This window comes from Aulostomus chinensis, chromosome 1 (genome assembly GCF_037954235.1).
Source record: "Aulostomus chinensis isolate RoL2024-O1b breed Wild chromosome 1, RoL_Achi_v1.0, whole genome shotgun sequence".
NCBI lineage: Eukaryota > Metazoa > Chordata > Actinopteri > Syngnathiformes > Aulostomidae > Aulostomus > Aulostomus chinensis.
Window position 1 is genome coordinate 22,544,904 of NC_141320.1, and position 19,205 is coordinate 22,564,108.

A 19,205-nucleotide genomic window follows, 5' to 3' on the forward strand; every position below is an offset into this window, starting at 1 on the left:
TACATCACTGTAGCATCATTTTGAGGGTCGTAGCAACTCTCACTACATTACTGACAGCATCATTTTGATTTTTTTTTTCAACTCTCACCACATCACTTTACCATCATTTTTAGATTTTTAGCAACTCTTACAACATTACTGTCGCATCATTTTGAGGTTCGGAGCAACTCTCACTACATTACTGGTGCATCATTTTGAGGTTCGTGGCAACTCTCACTACATCATTGTAGCATCATTTTGAGGATTTTAGCAACTCTCACCACATCACTTTAGCATCATTTTGAGATTTTTAGCAACACTTACAACATTACTGTAGCATTATTGAGGTTCGTAGCAAGTCTCACTTCATTACTTACAGCATCATTTTGAGATTTTTAGCAACTCTTACTCCATCACCGGAGCATCATTTTGACGTTCGTAGCAACTCTCACTACATCACTGTAGCATCATTTTGAGGTTTTAGCAACCTAATACATTACTGTAGCATCATTTTGAGGATCGTAGCAACTCTCACTACATCACTGTTGCATCATTTGAGATTTTAAGCAACTCTCACTACATCACTGTAGCATCATTTGGAGGATAGTAGCAACTCTCACCACATCACTGGAGCATCATTTTGAGGTTCGTAGCAACTCTCACTATATCACTTTAGCATCATTTTGAGATTATTAGCAACTCTCACCACATTACTGTCAGCATCATTTTGAGGTCTTTCGCAACTCTTACCACATCACTGTCGCATCATTTTGAGATTTTAAGCAACTCTCACCACATCACTGTAGCATCATTTTGAGGTTTTAAGCAACTCTTACTGCATCACTGGAGCATCATTTTCAGGTCCGTAGCAACTCTCACTACATCACTGTAGCATCATTTTGAGGTTTTAAGCAACTCTCACCACATTACTGTAGCATCATTTTGAGGTTCGTAGCAACTCTCACTACATGACTGTCACCATCATTTTGAGGTTTGTAGCAACTCTCACTTCATCACTTTCAGCATCATTTTAAAGATAGTAGCAACTCTCACGACATTACTGAAGCATCATTTTGGAGGATAGTAGCAACTCTAACGACATCACTGTAAGCATCATTTTTAGGTTAGTAGCAACTCTCACGACATCACTCTAGCATCATTTTGAGTTCGGTAACAACTCTCACCACATCACTGTAGCATCATTTCTTAGGTACATAGCAACTTTCACAACATCACTTTTGCATCATTTTGAGATTAGTAGCAACTCTCACCACATCACTCTAGCATCATTTTGAGGTCGGTAACAACTCTCACCACATCACTGTAGCATCATTTCTTCGGTACATAGCAACTCTCACAACATCACTTTAGCATCATTTTGAGATTAGTAGCAACTCTCATCACATCACTTTAGCATCATTTTGAGGATAGTAGCAACTCTCACTACATGACTGTCAGCATCATTTTAAGGTTTTAAGCAACTCTTACTACATCACTGGAGCATCATTTTGACGTTCGTAGCAACTCTCACTACATCACTGTAGCATCATTTTGAGGTTTTAGCAACCTAATACATCACTGTAGCATCATTTTGAGGATCGTAGCAACTCTCACTACATCACTGTTGCATCATTTGAGATTTTAAGCAACTCTCACTCCATCACTGTAGCATCATTTTGAGGATCGTAGCAACTCTCACTACATCACTGTTGCATCATTTGAGATTTTAAGCAACTCTCACCACATCACTGGAGCATCATTTTGAGGTTCGTAGCAACTCTCACCACATCACTTTAGCATCATTTTGAGATTTTTTGCAACTCTTACAACATTACTGTCGCATCATTTTGAGGTTCGGAGCAACTCTCACTACATTACTGGTGCATCATTTTGAGGTTCGTGGCAACTCTCACTACATCATTGTAGCATCATTTTGAGGATTTTAGCAACTCTCACCACATCACTTTAGCATCATTTTGAGATTTTTAGCAACACTTACAACATTACTGTAGCATTATTGAGGTTCGTAGCAAGTCTCACTTCATTACTTTCAGCATCATTTTGAGATTTTTAGCAACTCTTACTCCATCACCGGAGCATCATTTTGACGTTCGTAGCAACTCTCACTACATCACTGTAGCATCATTTTGAGGTTTTAGCAACCTAATACATTACTGTAGCATCATTTTGAGGATCGTAGCAACTCTCACTACATCACTGTTGCATCATTTGAGATTTTAAGCAACTCTCACTACATCACTGTAGCATCATTTGGAGGATAGTAGCAACTCTCACCACATCACTGGAGCATCATTTTGAGGTTCGTAGCAACTCTCACTATATCACTTTAGCATCATTTTGAGATTTTTCGCAACTCTCACCACATTACTGTCAGCATCATTTTGAGGTCTTTCGCAACTCTTACTACATTACTGTCGCATCATTTTGAGATTTTAAGCAACTCTCACCACATCACTGTAGCATCATTTTGAGGTTTTAAGCAACTCTTACTGCATCACTGGAGCATCATTTTCAGGTCCGTAGCAACTCTCACTACATCACTGTAGCATCATTTTGAGGTTTTAGCAACCTAATACATTACTGTAGCATCATTTTGAGGATCGTAGCAACTCTCACTACATCACTGTAGCATCATTTTGAGGTTTTAGCAACCTAATACATCACTGTAGCATCATTTTGAGGTTCGTAGCAACTCTCACTCCATTACTGTTGCATCATTTTGAGGTTTGTAGCAACTCTCACTTCATCACTTTCAGCATCATTTTGAGGATAGTAGCAACTCTCACGACATCACTGTAAGCATCATTTTTAGGTTAGTAGCAACTCTCACGACATCACTCTAGCATCATTCTGAGGTCGGTAACAACTCTCACCACATCACTGTAGCATAATTTCTTAGGTACATAGCAACTTTCACAACATCACTTTAGCATCATTTTGAGATTAGTAGCAACTCTCACCACATCACTCTAGCATCATTTTGAGGTTGGTAACAACTCTCACCACATCACTGTCAATATCATTTTGAGATTCCTAGCAACTCTCACCACATCACTCTAGCATCATTTTGAGGTCGGTAACAACTCTCACCACATCACTGTAGCATCATTTCTTAGGTACATAGCAACTCTCACAACATCACTTTCGCATCATTTTGAGATTAGTAGCAACTATCACTACATCACAGTGGCATCATTTCTTAGGTTTGTAGCAACTCTCATTACATCACTGTGGCATCATTTTGAGGTTCGTAGAAACTCTCACGACATCACTTTCAGCATCATTTTGAGATTAGTAGCAACTCTCACCATATTACTTTAGCATCATTTTGAGGATAGTAGCAACTCTCACGACATTACTGGAGCCTCATTTTTAGGTTTTTCGCAACTATCACTACATCACTGTGGCATCATTTCTTCGGTTTGTAGCAACTCTCATTACATCACTGTAGCATCATTTTGAGGTTCGAAGAAACTCTCACGACATCACTGTCAGCATCATTTTAAGGTTAGCAGCAAGTCTCACTACATGACTGTCACCATCATTTTGAGGTTAGTAGCAACTCTCACCACATCACTGTAGCATCATTTGAGATTTTAAGCAACTCTCACTACATCACTGTAGCATCATTTGGAGGATAGTAGCAACTCTCACCACATCACTGGAGCATCATTTTGAGGTTCGTAGCAACTCTCACTATATCACTTTAGCATCATTTTGAGATTATTAGCAACTGTCAGCATCATTTTGAGGTCTTTCGCAACTCTTACCACATCACTGTCGCATCATTTTGAGATTTTAAGCAACTCTCACCACATCACTGTAGCATCATTTTGAGGTTTTAAGCAACTCTTACTGCATCACTGGAGCATCATTTTCAGGTCCGTAGCAACTCTCACTACATCACTGTAGCATCATTTTGAGGTTTTAAGCAACTCTCACCACATTACTGTAGCATCATTTTGAGGTTCGTAGCAACTCTCACTACATGACTGTCACCATCATTTTGAGGTTTGTAGCAACTCTCACTTCATCACTTTCAGCATCATTTTAAAGATAGTAGCAACTCTCACGACATTACTGAAGCATCATTTTGGAGGATAGTAGCAACTCTAACGACATCACTCTAGCATCATTTTGAGTTCGGTAACAACTCTCACCACATCACTGTAGCATCATTTCTTAGGTACATAGCAACTTTCACAACATCACTTTTGCATCATTTTGAGATTAGTAGCAACTCTCACCACATCACTCGAGCATCATTTTGAGGTCGGTAACAACTCTCACCACATCACTGTAGCTTCATTTCTTCGGTACATAGCAACTCTCACAACATCACTTTAGCATCATTTTGAGATTAGTAGCAACTCTCATCACATCACTTTAGCATCATTTTGAGGATAGTAGCAACTCTCACTACATCACTGTCAGCATCATTTTAAGGTTTTAAGCAACTCTTACTACATCACTGGAGCATCATTTTGACGTTCGTAGCAACTCTCACTACATCACTGTAGCATCATTTTGAGGTTTTAGCAACCTAATACATTACTGTAGCATCATTTTGAGGATCGTAGCAACTCTCACTACATCACTGTTGCATCATTTGAGATTTTAAGCAACTCTCACTCCATCACTGTAGCATCATTTGGAGGATAGTAGCAACTCTCACCACATCACTGGAGCATCATTTTGAGGTTCGTAGCAACTCTCACCACATCACTTTAGCATCATTTTGAGATTTTTTGCAACTCTTACCACATTACTGTCGCATCATTTTGAGGTTCGGAGCAACTCTCACTACATTACTGGTGCATCATTTTGAGGTTCGTGGCAACTCTCACTACATCATTGTAGCATCATTTTGAGGATTTTAGCAACTCTCACCACATCACTTTAGCATCATTTTGAGATTTTTAGCAACACTTACAACATTACTGTAGCATTATTGAGGTTCGTAGCAAGTCTCACTTCATTACTTTCAGCATCATTTTGAGATTTTTAGCAACTCTTACTCCATCACCGGAGCATCATTTTGACGTTCGTAGCAACTCTCACTACATCACTGTAGCATCATTTTGAGGTTTTAGCAACCTAATACATTACTGTAGCATCATTTTGAGGATCGTAGCAACTCTCACTACATCACTGTTGCATCATTTGAGATTTTAAGCAACTCTCACTACATCACTGTAGCATCATTTTGAGGTTCGTAGCAACTCTCACTATATCACTTTAGCATCATTTTGAGATTTTTCGCAACTCTCACCACATTACTGTCAGCATCATTTTGAGGTCTTTCGCAACTCTTACCACATCACTGTCGCATCATTTTGAGATTTTAAGCAACTCTCACCACATCACTGTAGCATCATTTTGAGGTTTTAAGCAACTCTTACTGCATCACTGGAGCATCATTTTCAGGTCCGTAGCAACTCTCACTACATCACTGTAGCATCATTTTGAGGTTTTAGCAACCTAATACATTACTGTAGCATCATTTTGAGGATCGTAGCAACTCTCACTACATCACTGTAGCATCATTTTGAGGTTTTAGCAACCTAATACATCACTGTAGCATCATTTTGAGGTTCGTAGCAACTCTCACTCCATTACTGTTGCATCATTTTGAGGTTTGTAGCAACTCTCACTTCATCACTTTCAGCATCATTTTGAGGATAGTAGCAACTCTCACGACATCACTGTAAGCATCATTTTTAGGTTAGTAGCAACTCTCACGACATCACTCTAGCATCATTTTGAGGTTGGTAACAACTCTCACCACATCACTGTCAATATCATTTTGAGATTCGTAACAACTCTCACCACATCACTGTAGCATCATTTCTTAGGTACATAGCAACTCTCACAACATCACTTTCGCATCATTTTGAGATTAGTAGCAACTATCACTACATCACAGTGGCATCATTTCTTCGGTTTGTAGCAACTCTCATTACATCACTGTGGCATCATTTTGAGGTTCGTAGAAACTCTCACGACATCACTTTCAGCATCATTTTGAGATTAGTAGCAACTCTCACCATATTACTTTAGCATCATTTTGAGGATAGTAGCAACTCTCACGACATTACTGGAGCCTCATTTTTAGGTTTTTCGCAACTATCACTACATCACTGTGGCATCATTTCTTCGGTTTGTAGCAACTCTCATTACATCACTGTAGCATCATTTTGAGGTTCGAAGAAACTCTCACGACATCACTGTCAGCATCATTTTAAGGTTAGCAGCAAGTCTCACTACATGACTGTCACCATCATTTTGAGGTTAGTAGCAACTCTCACCACATCACTGTAGCATCATTTGTTCGGTTAGTAGCAACTCTCATTACATCACTTTAGCATCATTTTGAGATTAGTAGCAACTATCACTACATCACTGTGGCATCATTTCTTAGGTTTTTAGCAACTGTCATTACATCACTGTAGCATCATTTTGAGGTTCGAAGAAACTCTCACGACATCACTGTCAGCATCATTTTAAGGTTAGTAGCAACTCTCATTACATCACTGTCAGCATCATTTTGAGGTTCGAAGAAACTCTCACGACATCACTGTCAGCATCATTTTAAGGTTAGCAGCAAGTCTCACTACATGACTGTCACCATCATTTTGAGGTTAGTAGCAACTCTCACCACATCACTGTAGCATCATTTGTTCGGTTAGTAGCAACTCTCATTACATCACTTTAGCATCATTTTGAGATTAGTAGCAACTATCACTACATCACTGTGGCATCATTTCTTAGGTTTGTAGCAACTGTCATTACATCACTGTAGCATCATTTTGAGGTTCGAAGAAACTCTCACGACATCACTGTCAGCATCATTTTAAGGTTAGTAGCAACTCTCATTACATCACTGTCAGCATCATTTTGAGGTTTTTAGCAACTCTCACTACATGACTGTAGCATCATTTTTTAGGTTAGTAGCAACTCTCACCACATCACTGTGGCATCATTTTAAGGTTTTAAGCAACTCTTACTGCATCACTGGAGCATCATTTTGAGGTTTTTAGTCAACCTAATACATTACTGTAGCATCATTTTGAGGATCGTAGCAACTCTCACTACATCACTGTAGCATCATTTTGAGGTTTTTAGCAACCTAATACATTACTGTAGCATCATTTTGAGGATCGTAGCAACTCTCACTACATCACTGTAGAATAATTTTGAGGTTCGTAGCAACTCTCACCACATTACTGTAGCATCATTTTGAGGTTCGTAGCAACTCTCACCACATCACTGTAGCATCATTTCTTAAGTAAGTAGCAACTCTCATTACATCACTTTGGCATGATTTTGAAATTACTATCAACTCTCACCACATCACTGTAGCATCATTTTGAGGTTCTTAACAACTCTCACTACATTACTGTCAGCATCATTTTTAGGTTTTAAGCAACTCTTACTACATCACTGTAGCATCATTTGGAGGATAGAAGCAACTCTCACCACATCACTGGAGCATCATTTTGAGGTTCGTAGCAACTCTCACGATATCACTGTAGCATCATTTTGAGGTCTTTAGCAACTCTCACTACATCACTGTAGCATCATTTTGAGATTTTAAGAAACTCTCACCACATCACTGTAGCATCATTTTGAGATTTGAAGAAACTCTCACTACATCACTTTAGAATCATTTCTTCGATGAGTAGCAACTCTCACTGTATCACTGTAGCATCATTTTGAGGTTTTAAGCAACTCTTACTGCATCACTGGAGCATCATTTTCAGGTCCGTAGCAACTCTCACTACATCACTGTAGCATCATTTTGAGGTTTTAAGCAACTCTCACCACATTACTGTAGCATCATTTTGAGGTTCGTAGCAACTCTCACTCCATTACTGTTGCATCATTTTTAGGATTTTAGCAACTCTCACTACATCACTGTAGCATCATTTTTAGGTTCTTAGCAACTCTCACTACATGACTGTCAGACTCATTTTGAGGTTTTAAGCAACTCTTACTGCATCACTGGAGCATCATTTTGAGGTTCGTAGCAACTCTCACTACATCACTGTAGCATCATTTGGAGGATAGTAGCAACTCTCACCACATCACTGTCGCATCATTTTGAGATTTTAAGCAACTCTCACTACATGACTGTCAGCATCATTTTAAGGTTTTAAGCAACTCTGACTGCATCACTGGAGCATCATTTTGAGGTTTTTAGCAACTCTCACTACATTACTGTCAGCATCATTTTGAGATTTTTAGCAACTCTCACTACATTACTGTAGCATCATTTTGAGGTTTTTAGCAACTCTCACCACATTACTGTCAGCATCATTTTGAGATTTTTAGCAACTCTCACCACATTACTGTCAGCATCATTTTGAGATTTTTAGCAACTCTCACCACATCACTTTCGCATCATTTTGAGATTTTAAGCAACTCTCACCACATCACTTTAGCATCATTTCTTAGATTAGTAGCAACTCCCACTAGATAACTTTAGCATCATTTTGAGGTTCGTAGCAACTTAATACATTACTGGAGCATCATTTTTAGGATCCTAGAAACTCTCACGACATTACTGTAGCTTCATTTTGAGGTTCTTAGCAACTCTCACCACATTACTGTTGCATCATTTTGAGCTTCGTAGCAACTCTCACTACATTACTGTAGCATCATTTTGAGCTTCGTAGCAACTCTCACTACATCACTGTAGCATCATTTTGAGGATAGTCGCAACTCTCACGACATCACTGTAGCATTATTTTGAGGTTCGTAGCAAATCTCACCTCATCACTGTAGCATCATTTCTTAGGTAAGTAGCAACTCTCACCACATCACTGTAGCATCATTTCTTAGGTTTGTAGCAACTCTCATTACATCACTCTAGCATCATTTGGACATTTGTCGCAACTCTCATTACATCACTGGAGCATCATTTTGAGATTCGTAGCAACTCTCACTACATTACTGTAGCATCATTTTGAGGATCTTAGCAACTCTCACCACATCACTGTAGCATCATTTCTTAGGTAAGTAGCAACTCTCACTACATCACTGTAGCATCATTTCTTAGGAAAGTAGCAACTCTTATGACATCACTTTCGCGTGATTTTGAAATTACTATCAACTCTCACCACATCACTGTCAGCTTCATTTTGAGATGAGTATCAACTCTCATTACATCACTGTAGCATCATTTTGAGGTTCGTGGCAACTCTCACCACATCACTGTAGCATCATTTCTTAGGTAAGTAGCAACTCTCACCACATCACTGTAGCATCATTTCTTAGGTTAGTATCAACTCTCATTACATCACTCTAGCATCATTTGGACATTTGTAGCAACTCTCACCACATCACTGTAGCATCATTTCTTAGGTAAATAGCAACCCTCATTACATCACTTTAGCATAATTTTGCGGTTGGTAGCAACTCTCAGTACATCACTGTCGCATAATTTTGAGGATAGTCGCAACTCTCGCAACATTACTGTAGCATCATTTTGAGATTCGTAGCAACTCTCATTACATCACTGTAGCATCATTTTGAGGTTCGTAGCAACTCTCACCACATCACTGTAGCATCATTTCTTGGGAAAGTAGCAACTCTCATTACATCACTTTAGCGTGATTTTGAGGATAGTAGCAACTCTCACCACATCACTGTTGCATCATTTCTTAGGTAAATAGCAATCCTCATTATATCACTGTAGCATCATTTTGCGGTTCGTAGCAACTCTCACTACATCACTGTAGCATCATTTCTTAGGGAAGTAGCAACTCTCATTACACTGCTTTTGCATTATTTTGAAATTACTATCAACTCTCACCACATCACTGTAGCATCACTTCTTAGGTTTGTAGCAACTCTCATTACATCATTTTAGCATCATTTCTTAGCTTAGTAGCAACTCTCACTACATCACTGTCGTATCATTTTTAGGTTACGAGCAACTCTCACTCCATCACTGTCAGCATCATTTTGAAATGAGTAGCAACTCCCACTACATTAATGTAGCATCATTTCTTAGGTGAGTAGCATCTCTCATTACATGACTTGATTATCATTTCTTATGTGAGAAGAAACTCTTATTGCATGACTGTAGCATAATTTTTAGATGAGTAGCAACTCTCACGACATCACTGTAGCATAATTTCTTAGGTTAGTAGCATCTCTCATTGCATCACTTGATTATCATTTCTTATTTGAGAAGAAACTCTTATTACATGACTGTAGCATAATTTTTAGATGAGTAGCAACTCTTACTACATCACTGTAGCTCTATTTTCAGTGAAGCAGAAACTCTTACTTCATCACTGCAGATTCATTTTGAGGTTCGTAGTAACTCTTACTACATCACTGTTGCATCATTTTGAGGTTTTAAGCAAATCTCATTACATCACTGTCGCATCATTTCTTAGGTTAATAGCAACTCTCATTACATCACGTTCGCATCATTTTGAGGTTCGTAGCAACTCTCACGACATCACTGCAAGCATAATTTTGAGGTTAGTCACAGTTTCACTACATCACTGTAAGCATCATTTTGAGGTTCGTCTCAACTCTCTTTACAACACTGTGGCATCATTTTGAGATCAGTAGCAACTCTCACGACATTACTTTAGCATCATTTTGAGATTCGTAGCAAATCTCACTACATCACTGTCACCATCATTTTTAGGTTTTTGGCAACTCTCCCCATATCACTGGAGTATTATTTCTTAGGTTTGTTGCAACTCTCATTACATCACTGTCCGCATCATTTTGACATTAGTAGCAACTCTCACTACAACACTGTAGCATCATTTCTTAGGTTCGTAGCATCTCTCATTACATCACTTGATTATAATTTCTTATGTGAGAAGAAACTCTCACTACATCACTGTAGCTTTATTTTCAGTTAAGAAGAAACTCTCACTACATCACTGTAGCTTTATTTTCAGTTAAGAAGAAACTCTCACTACATTACTGTAGCTTTATTTTCAGTTAAGAAGAAACTCTCACTACATTACTGTAAGCATCAGTTTGAGGATAGTGTCAACTCTTACTTCATCACTGCATCATTTTGAGGTTCGTAGCAACTCTCACTCCATGACTTTAGCGTCAATTTTTAGGTTTTCAGCAACTCTCACTACATGACTGTCAGCATCACTTTGAGGTTGTTAAAAACACTGACTACATTACTTTAAGCACCAGTGAGTTTATTAGCAACTATCACTACATTACTGTTAGCATCATCTTGAGTTCATGAGCAATTCTGACGACATCACTTTCAGCATCATTTTGAGGTTATTACCAATTCTTCTGACATCACTGTCGCATTAATTTGAGGTTGTTAGCAACTCTTACTACATTACTGTTACATTATTTTAAGCAACTCTTTCTAACTGACTGTCAGCATCACTTTGAGGTTGTTCGAAACACTTACTACATTACTTTAAGCATCACTTTTAGTTTATAAGCAACTATCACTACATTAATGTTAGCATAATTTTTGATTTCATTGACAATTCTTCCTACATTACTGTCGCATTATTTTGAGGTTATTAGCAGCTCTTACTAAATTACTGTTAGCATTATTTTAAGGTTCGTTTTTAACTCTTACTACATGACTGTCAGAATCACTTTGAGGTTGTTAAAAACACTTACTACATTACTTTAAGCTTCACTGAGTTTATTAACAACTGTCACTACATCACTGTTAGCATCGTTTTGAGTTTATTAGCAATTCTTACGACATCACTGTAGCATTATTTTGACGTTATTAGCAGCTCTTACTACATTACTGTCAGAATCATTTTGAGGTTATGAGCAATTCTTCCGACATCACTGTCGCATTATTTTGAGATTATTAGCAATTCTTCCGACATCATTGTCGCATTATTTTGAAGTTCATAGAAACTCTTACTACATGACTGTCAGCATTACTTTGAGGTTATTCGAAACTTTCACAACATTACTTTTAGCATCATTTTGAGTTCATTAGCAATTCTAATGCGGTTCGAGGCCACGCTGGTTCACCGAGCGAGAAGGTGAGCCTTGAAAACGGCATCGGCCGAGCTTCCCGGGCTTTGGATACCCTGGTGAATTCCCCAAATGTGGGAATCTCAACTGCATAATTTCTGACAGTGGGGGACTGCGTCCGCGCTCTCCCCTGTGATCGTGTGAAAAAAGGAAAGAAAGAAAGAAAGGCCGACCACGGCGGCAACAACAACGGTGACCGCCTGTCCCGGCCAGTTGGCGGTCTCCTCTTGTGCTGGCCAGCCTGAGGAGACCGCGGAGGACGTAGCCTCAATGAGCTCCCAGTATCTCTCACACCTTCCAGCCCTAAACGAAGAGGGCAGGGTTTCTGCCACATTTAGTTGAGGGTCATGGTATCTGACAAGCCCTGGGCTCAGGACAATACATCCACGGCTCGTCTTCGCAGTAAGTGGAAGGATACCAGAGAATTCATGCGTGGGAGGAGATCAACTTGGAAAGTCCCGACTCCAGGATGAGTCGCTGGCTTGTGGCTTTGAACACCGCTTTGTTTTACTTTGAGTCGCCCCACTAGCATAGCAGGGTGAAGGCACCGATTGCCTTTGCTTTGGATAGCAGTGGGGACAACCAGTGTGCCAGATGTAGTGTTTATGGCACTGCATTTTGTGTCGCCACCCAAAATGTTGCAGTTCCTGCCCACAGCCGCGGCCGGGATTGGCTGTACCGGGGGTGCTGGCTCTCACGTCGGGTGGCTGACAGGCATCGCTTCTCGGCCTTTTGGCTAAGATCAAGTGTAGTATCTGTTCTTATCAGTTTAATATCTGGTACGTTCCCTATCTGGGAACCATATATTAAATTGCTTTTTGGAACAGGGAGATGGAACGGGAGCTTGCTCCGTCCTTTCCACGCATCAACCTGGTATTGCAGTGTTTCCAGGAGTGGTGCAATGCCCCGCATTTCTTGTCGGAATTAAAACAAGCCTCCGCCAGGCACTCGCTCACCTGCTCCACCCAAAGCCGGAGCAGGGTTCTCCTCCTGCACTGCAGCTTTTCCTCAGCCTGCGGCCGCAATGGCCTTACAGGAACAGTGCGGGCCCCTCCCCTTTTGTCAGGAGCAAATCCCGTGCTCTTCAGGCCAACTCTCGAGTGCTGCACATGAGGCCGGGGCTGGATTTCCGCCCGCGCTGCCGCTGGGCGTCAAGTTGTGGCTCCGTTTGCACTCCAGATAAGGATGGAGGTCCGCTGACGGCACTGCTCTCGGAGCCTTTCCCAAAAGGCTTTGGAATGCACTCTGAAAGACCTGAACCTTCAATGTGCCTGTTTTGCCCAGAGATGGGTTGTGAACTTGATGTTGAAATGTGAAACCCCAGCTTGCTGCCTTCAGTCTTTCGGAATGTGGCCGCTTGCGTTGACAGCTCTCATGGTCGCGACGCTCCAACCAAGGGTGAAAGCGGACGGAGATTGTTTTTTTTACTGCGGGGCACGATGCGTGCGGTTAGAGGCCGCGCTGGTGCCCCCAGCGAGAAGGTGAGCCTTGAAAACGGCATCGGTCGAGCTTCCCGGGCTTGGGATATCCGACATCCGGCATCGTTGTGAGAAACAAAGGGGGCTGCGCACGCGGCAGATTGGCACAAGGTAGGAAAGATCAGGCGCTGTGTCGGCCTCCCTGCCTGTCAGTCAGAAGGCTGTGTCCCTGGAGCTCATGTCTGTTCCTAAGCTCAGCGAGTCATACTTACCTGGCAGGGGAGATACCATGATCAGCAAGGTGGTTCTCCCCGGGTGAGGCTCAGCCATTGCACTGGGGCTGTGCTGACCCTGGTGAATTCCCCAAATGTGGGAATCTCAACTGCATAATTTCTGACAGTGGGGGACTGCGTCCGCGCTCTCCCCTGTGATCGTGTGAAAAAAGGAAAGAAAGAAAGAAAGGCCGACCACGGCGGCAACAACAACGGTGACAGCCTGTCCCGGCCAGTTGGCGGTCTCCTCTTGTGCTGGCCAGCCTGAGGAGACCGTGGAGGACGTAGCCTCGATGAGCTCCCAGTATCTCTCACACCTTCCAGCCCTAAATGAAGAGGGCAGGTTTTCTGCCACATTTAGTTGAGGGTCATGGTATCTGACAAGCCCTGGGCTCAGGACAATACATCCACGGCTCGTCTTCGCAGTAAGTGGAATGATACCAGAGAATTCATGCGTGGGAGGAGATAAACTTGGAAAACCCCGACTCTCAATTCTGACGACATCACTGTCGCATCATTTTGAGATCATTAGCAATTCTTCTTACATCACTGTCGCATTATTTTTAGTTTCATAGCAACTCTTACTACATTACTGTGTCATTATTTTAAGGTTTTTAGCAACTCTTCATAAATTACTGTCAGCATCACTTTGAGTTTATTAGCAACTATCACTACATTACTGTCAGCATCATTCTTGAATTCATTAACAATTCTTCCGGCATCACTGTAGCATCATTTTGAGATCATTAGCAATTCTTACTACATCACCGTCACATCATGTTGATATCATTAGCAATTCTTACGACATCACTGTAGCATTATTTTGAGGTTTGTAGCAACTCTTACTACATGACTGTCAGCATCACTTTGAGTTCATTAACAATTCTTCCGACATCACTGTAGCATTATTTTGAGGTTATTAGCAACTCTTACTACATTACTCTCAGCATCATTTTTAGGTTACTCGCAACTCTAACCAGGTGACTGTCAGCATCACTTTGTAATGTAGTGAAAGTTTCGAATAACCTCAGTTAGCATCATTTTGAGTTCCTTAGCAGTTCTTCCGACATCACTGTCGCATTATTTTGAGGTTCGTAGCAACTCTTACTACATGACTGTCAGCATCACTTTGAGGTAGTTCGAAACACTTACGACATTACTGTAAGCATCACTGAGTTTATTAGCAACTATCGCTACATTACTGTTGGCATTATTTTGAGTTCATTAGCAATTCTTACTACATGACCGTCACATCATTTTGATATCATTAGCAATTCTTACAACATCACTGTAGCATCATTTTGAGATCATTAGCAGCTCTTACTAGATTTCCGTCAGCATCATTTTGAGTTTATTAGCAATTCTTCCGACATCGCTGTCGCATTATTTTGAGACCATTAGCAATTCTTCCAACATCACTGTCGCATTATTTTGAGGTTCGTAGCAACTCTGACTACATGACTGTCAGCATCACTTTGAGGTAGTTCGAAACACTTACTACATTACTGTTAGCATCATTTTGAGTTTATTAGCAATTCTTATGACATCAGTGTGGCATCATTTTAACGTTAGTTTCAACTCTTCCTACATTACCGTCAGCATCATTTTTAGTTTTTTAGCATCTCTTACTACATCACTGTAGCATCATTTTGAGTTCATTAGCAACTCTTCCGACATCACTGTCGCATTATTTTGAGTTTAGTAGCAACTCTTACTACATGACTCTCAGCATCATTTTGAGGGAGTTTGAAACTCTTACTACATTATTGTATCACTGAGTTTATTAGCAACTATCACTACGTTACTGTTAGCATCATTTTGAGTTCATTAGAAATTCTTCTGAAATCACTGTCGCATTATTTTGAGGTTATTAGCAACTCTTAATACATTACTGTCCGCATCATTTTTAGGTTACTCGAAACTCTAACCACATGACTGTCAGCATCACTTTGAGGTTATTCGAAACTTTCACTACATTACTGTTAGCATCATTTTGAATTCATTAGCAGCTCTTACTAGATTACCGTCGCATCATTTTGAGATCATGAGCAATTCTTCCGACATCACAGTCGCATTACTTTGTGGTTTTTAGCAACTCTTACTACATGACTGTAAGCATCACTGAGTTTATTAGCAACTATCACTACGTTACTGTTAGCATCATTTTGAGATCATTAGCAATTCTTCTGAAATCACTGTCGCATTACTTTGAGGTTCGAAGCAACTCTTACTACATTACTGTCAGCATCACTTTGAGGTTAATCGAAACTCTAACCGCATGTCTGTCAGCATCACTTAGTTTATTAGCAACTATCACGACATTACTGTTAGCATCAATTTGAGTTCATTAGCAATGTGGGGCTTTGATTGGGAATTGTAAGAAAAATCACTGAATGAACAACACAAACACAGACTGTGTCTGAAATTCCACACCTGCACTTGAAACCAGTGTGGAATCAATTGTATCCACTGTCAATCCTGATTCTGGAGAAATTTCTTTGTGTGTTTTGATGGACGCGAGCCAAGCAGAAATTTCCCACAATGCAATAGGGCGGCGTTTGGTCAGTGTTGAGCAGGCGTCAGTCTGACAATGATGTCATTTTATTGTGTCATCACCTGACCAGACCCAAAAGTAGGCTCAGGTATCAGTTTCTTCTCAATGCTAACGTCTGCTAGCTTAGTCTGCTACTTTGATGGCTCTGCCTGCTCAAAGGTCCAGACCCCTGGATGTGGTGGTTCCTACCTGAACGTAGATTCTGTCAGCTCATGTTGTTAAATCAACTCACCAGGAACACCAGTAGATTTCAATGGACTGACAATGAGTCTCATTGAATGGGTGTCTCGTCCAATGAGAAACAATCAGTCTCAGGTTGAAGCTCATCAATGAGGTCTTGTGGATCAGTGGCTTGCATGAATGAATGAGTTGGAAGACTTCTTGGAAATTAAAGAGGATTTAATACAATTAAGAAAATCCTTAAGACAGAGTGATAATTCCAGCAGAGTAATTAAGGCCCATATTGAGTAGCAGGTATGAATTAGCCTGGATTTATCTGAGCTTCAAGTAGACGGCTAAGAGGCAGGTGGAAAGGTGTGTAGGATGAACGATAGTGACTAGTGACCTCCAACCAAATGAAGAGGACTGAGTGGAGGCTGACCAGCTCTACGGAGTCAGGCGGAGTGTGGCAGCGAGACAGGAGTCCAGGCCTGAATCGGTGAAAACCAACGTAACCGGCTTACGTTCTCAGCTGGATTCTCCCATCGATGTACGACGCCTCTCCAACGAACTGGTGGGAGGACGGCCTCCAAAGCCTCCACCTCGTCGACCGTGGCTCCCGCTGAGATTCGCTCGATGAAGAAGGGAAGCGCGTTGATGGGCGACCCTCTGGTCTCAGGCTGCTGGCTGCCTGGACTAAGCTGCTCTTCTCCAACACAAAGGTGGCTTCTCTCTCTTCAAGGCTCACAGGAGGTCAAGAGTGTAGCGACCGTGAGCCGAGATCGATGATGAATTACAAAAATAGAAAATCAAAAAATAAATTAGAGGAATAGAAAACAAAAGGGGGGGGGGGCGGACCAGTTGCTCTAGGAGCTCACACACAAAGGGCAGAAACAAGAAGCACTGAAGAGAGCGCCAGCAGTGGATGGTGCCACCACTGTTACAGTAAACTGGTCCGCCTCAGAGCAGTGACCTTTGACCTGTGAGGGGTTGTTGGCCAATCAGCACACTTTGCTGTCTTCAGTCCTTCTCAGATATCAACAAATGAAGCTGGTTGAACAGACAGCAATCATCATCACTCAGAGACATCACCTGGAGAGGAAGACTGCTCCGAGTTCTGACAATGACAGTGAAGAGGCAAGGAGAGCTGGACAACCACAGACAGTGAAACATTCGGAACATCATGTTGATACACGTTTGTGAGTGTGTGTGTGAGTGTGTGTGTGTGTGTGTGTGTGTGTGTGTGTGTGTGTGTGTGTCAGAATCGGAATCAGAATCTTTTATTTTCGTTGTATGGGGGGGGGGGTACAGTGACAATAGTTAGAGCGCTCTTCCAGAGCCACCGTGCACCACAGAATGCAGATACAAAGAAAAGATAAAAGCAAGATAAAAGACACTGTTAGAACAGAAAGATCCATCAACCCACCAACCAGAGGTGTGTCTGGTACAGATGTGGAATTATTGGCTCACACAATGTTGAGGCAACTGGAAGAAGACAAACAAAAAAGGCTGGTGTGATCCAGACCTTCATCAAAAATGGTCCTGGAGAACTGTTCAATGTGTCAGGACTTCTGTCCATTGTCTTCTGCTTATCCTGTTCAGGGTCATGAGGGGGTGGAGCCTATCCCAGCAGCTTTTGGGCGACAGGCCGTGTTCACCCTGGACAGGTCACCAGTCCATCACAGGGCCAACACATCCACAGACAAACATTCCAAGCCAGACTCAGGAGGATCTCTCCACCCGACAGACTGTGAAGGAACCATCAAAGATGGCAGTTGGAGTTCTGTGGATCTGTGCTGGATTCCTCGTCCTCACGGACCAGAAGTCTGTCTGAAATACTGCACTGATTGATGATCTTTTCATGAATCTGGAAAAGCTTCTAAAATGAAAGGAAAACAATCCTATCTTCTTCATGTCTCAAGCCAAATCAAACCAAGAGTTCTTTTATCATATTTTTTTAACCGGACGTCTGCTTTGACTGGTTGGTTGTTGAAAGAGAGCAGGACGGGACAGACAGCAGAAGACAAATATAGAGAAGGAAAGACAAAAGACAGAGAGAAAGGAGGGAGAGAATGACAAAAAGATGGGAACAAGATGAGGGTGAAAGACAAGCAGAGAGAAAGACAGAGGGACAGGGGGATGGAAGACAGACACACAACCAACAACAGCAGCAGCAATAATAGTAAACTAGCTGCCAATGATAACGTCTCCTGGTCGCTGAAGCAATCAACTTCATAATAGGAGGATTGAAGAGCCAGGAAATAAAATATTAGCACAATACTGATGTGAATGTTCGTGCAATACTGAGAACACTGATATGTAGACGACTCGTAGGGGCGGCACGGTGGTGCAAGAAGACAAACAAAAAAGGCTGGTGTGATCCAGACCTTCATCAAAAATGGTCCTGGAGAACTGTTCAATGTGTCAGGACTTCAGAAGCTCCAATCCTCTCTCAGTTCTAGTGAGAGTGGAAGAGATTATAAATGAGAGAAGCAGGGCCCTCACTCAGAACTGAACCAGCTCAGTTGGGAGAGCGTTAGACTGAAGATCTAAAGGTCCCTGGTCCGATCCCAGGTTTCAGCAGAGGAGCAGCATTGACTTTACTTTCCAGTGGAGGAACTGCAGACATGAAGGAAACTAACATCTTGTCCTGTGCATTCTTGTGACATTCAGGACATTTTTGGAGCCTCTTGTTGGATTTTGCCACAGAGAATCAGAGTCAATCAAAAGCATGGTGGACTTCAACATGGAGGACTGAACAAGTCAAGAAAGCAGCAGTTTGACCTTCAC

At 41.4% G+C, this 19,205-nt stretch overlaps 2 non-coding genes across 2 annotated transcripts; both read left to right on the plus strand.

Annotated features, from left to right (window-relative positions):
* The first annotated feature begins 12,728 nt into the window (after positions 1-12,728).
* Positions 12,729-12,919, plus strand: LOC147270797 (U2 spliceosomal RNA). The gene has a single exon (XR_015117045.1). It is a non-coding gene; the product is annotated as a U2 spliceosomal RNA (small nuclear RNA).
* A 775-nt stretch (positions 12,920-13,694) lies between these two features.
* On the plus strand, positions 13,695-13,858 carry LOC147270798 (U1 spliceosomal RNA). The gene has a single exon (XR_015117205.1). It is a non-coding gene; the product is annotated as a U1 spliceosomal RNA (small nuclear RNA).
* Positions 13,859-19,205: the final 5,347 nt, after the last annotated feature.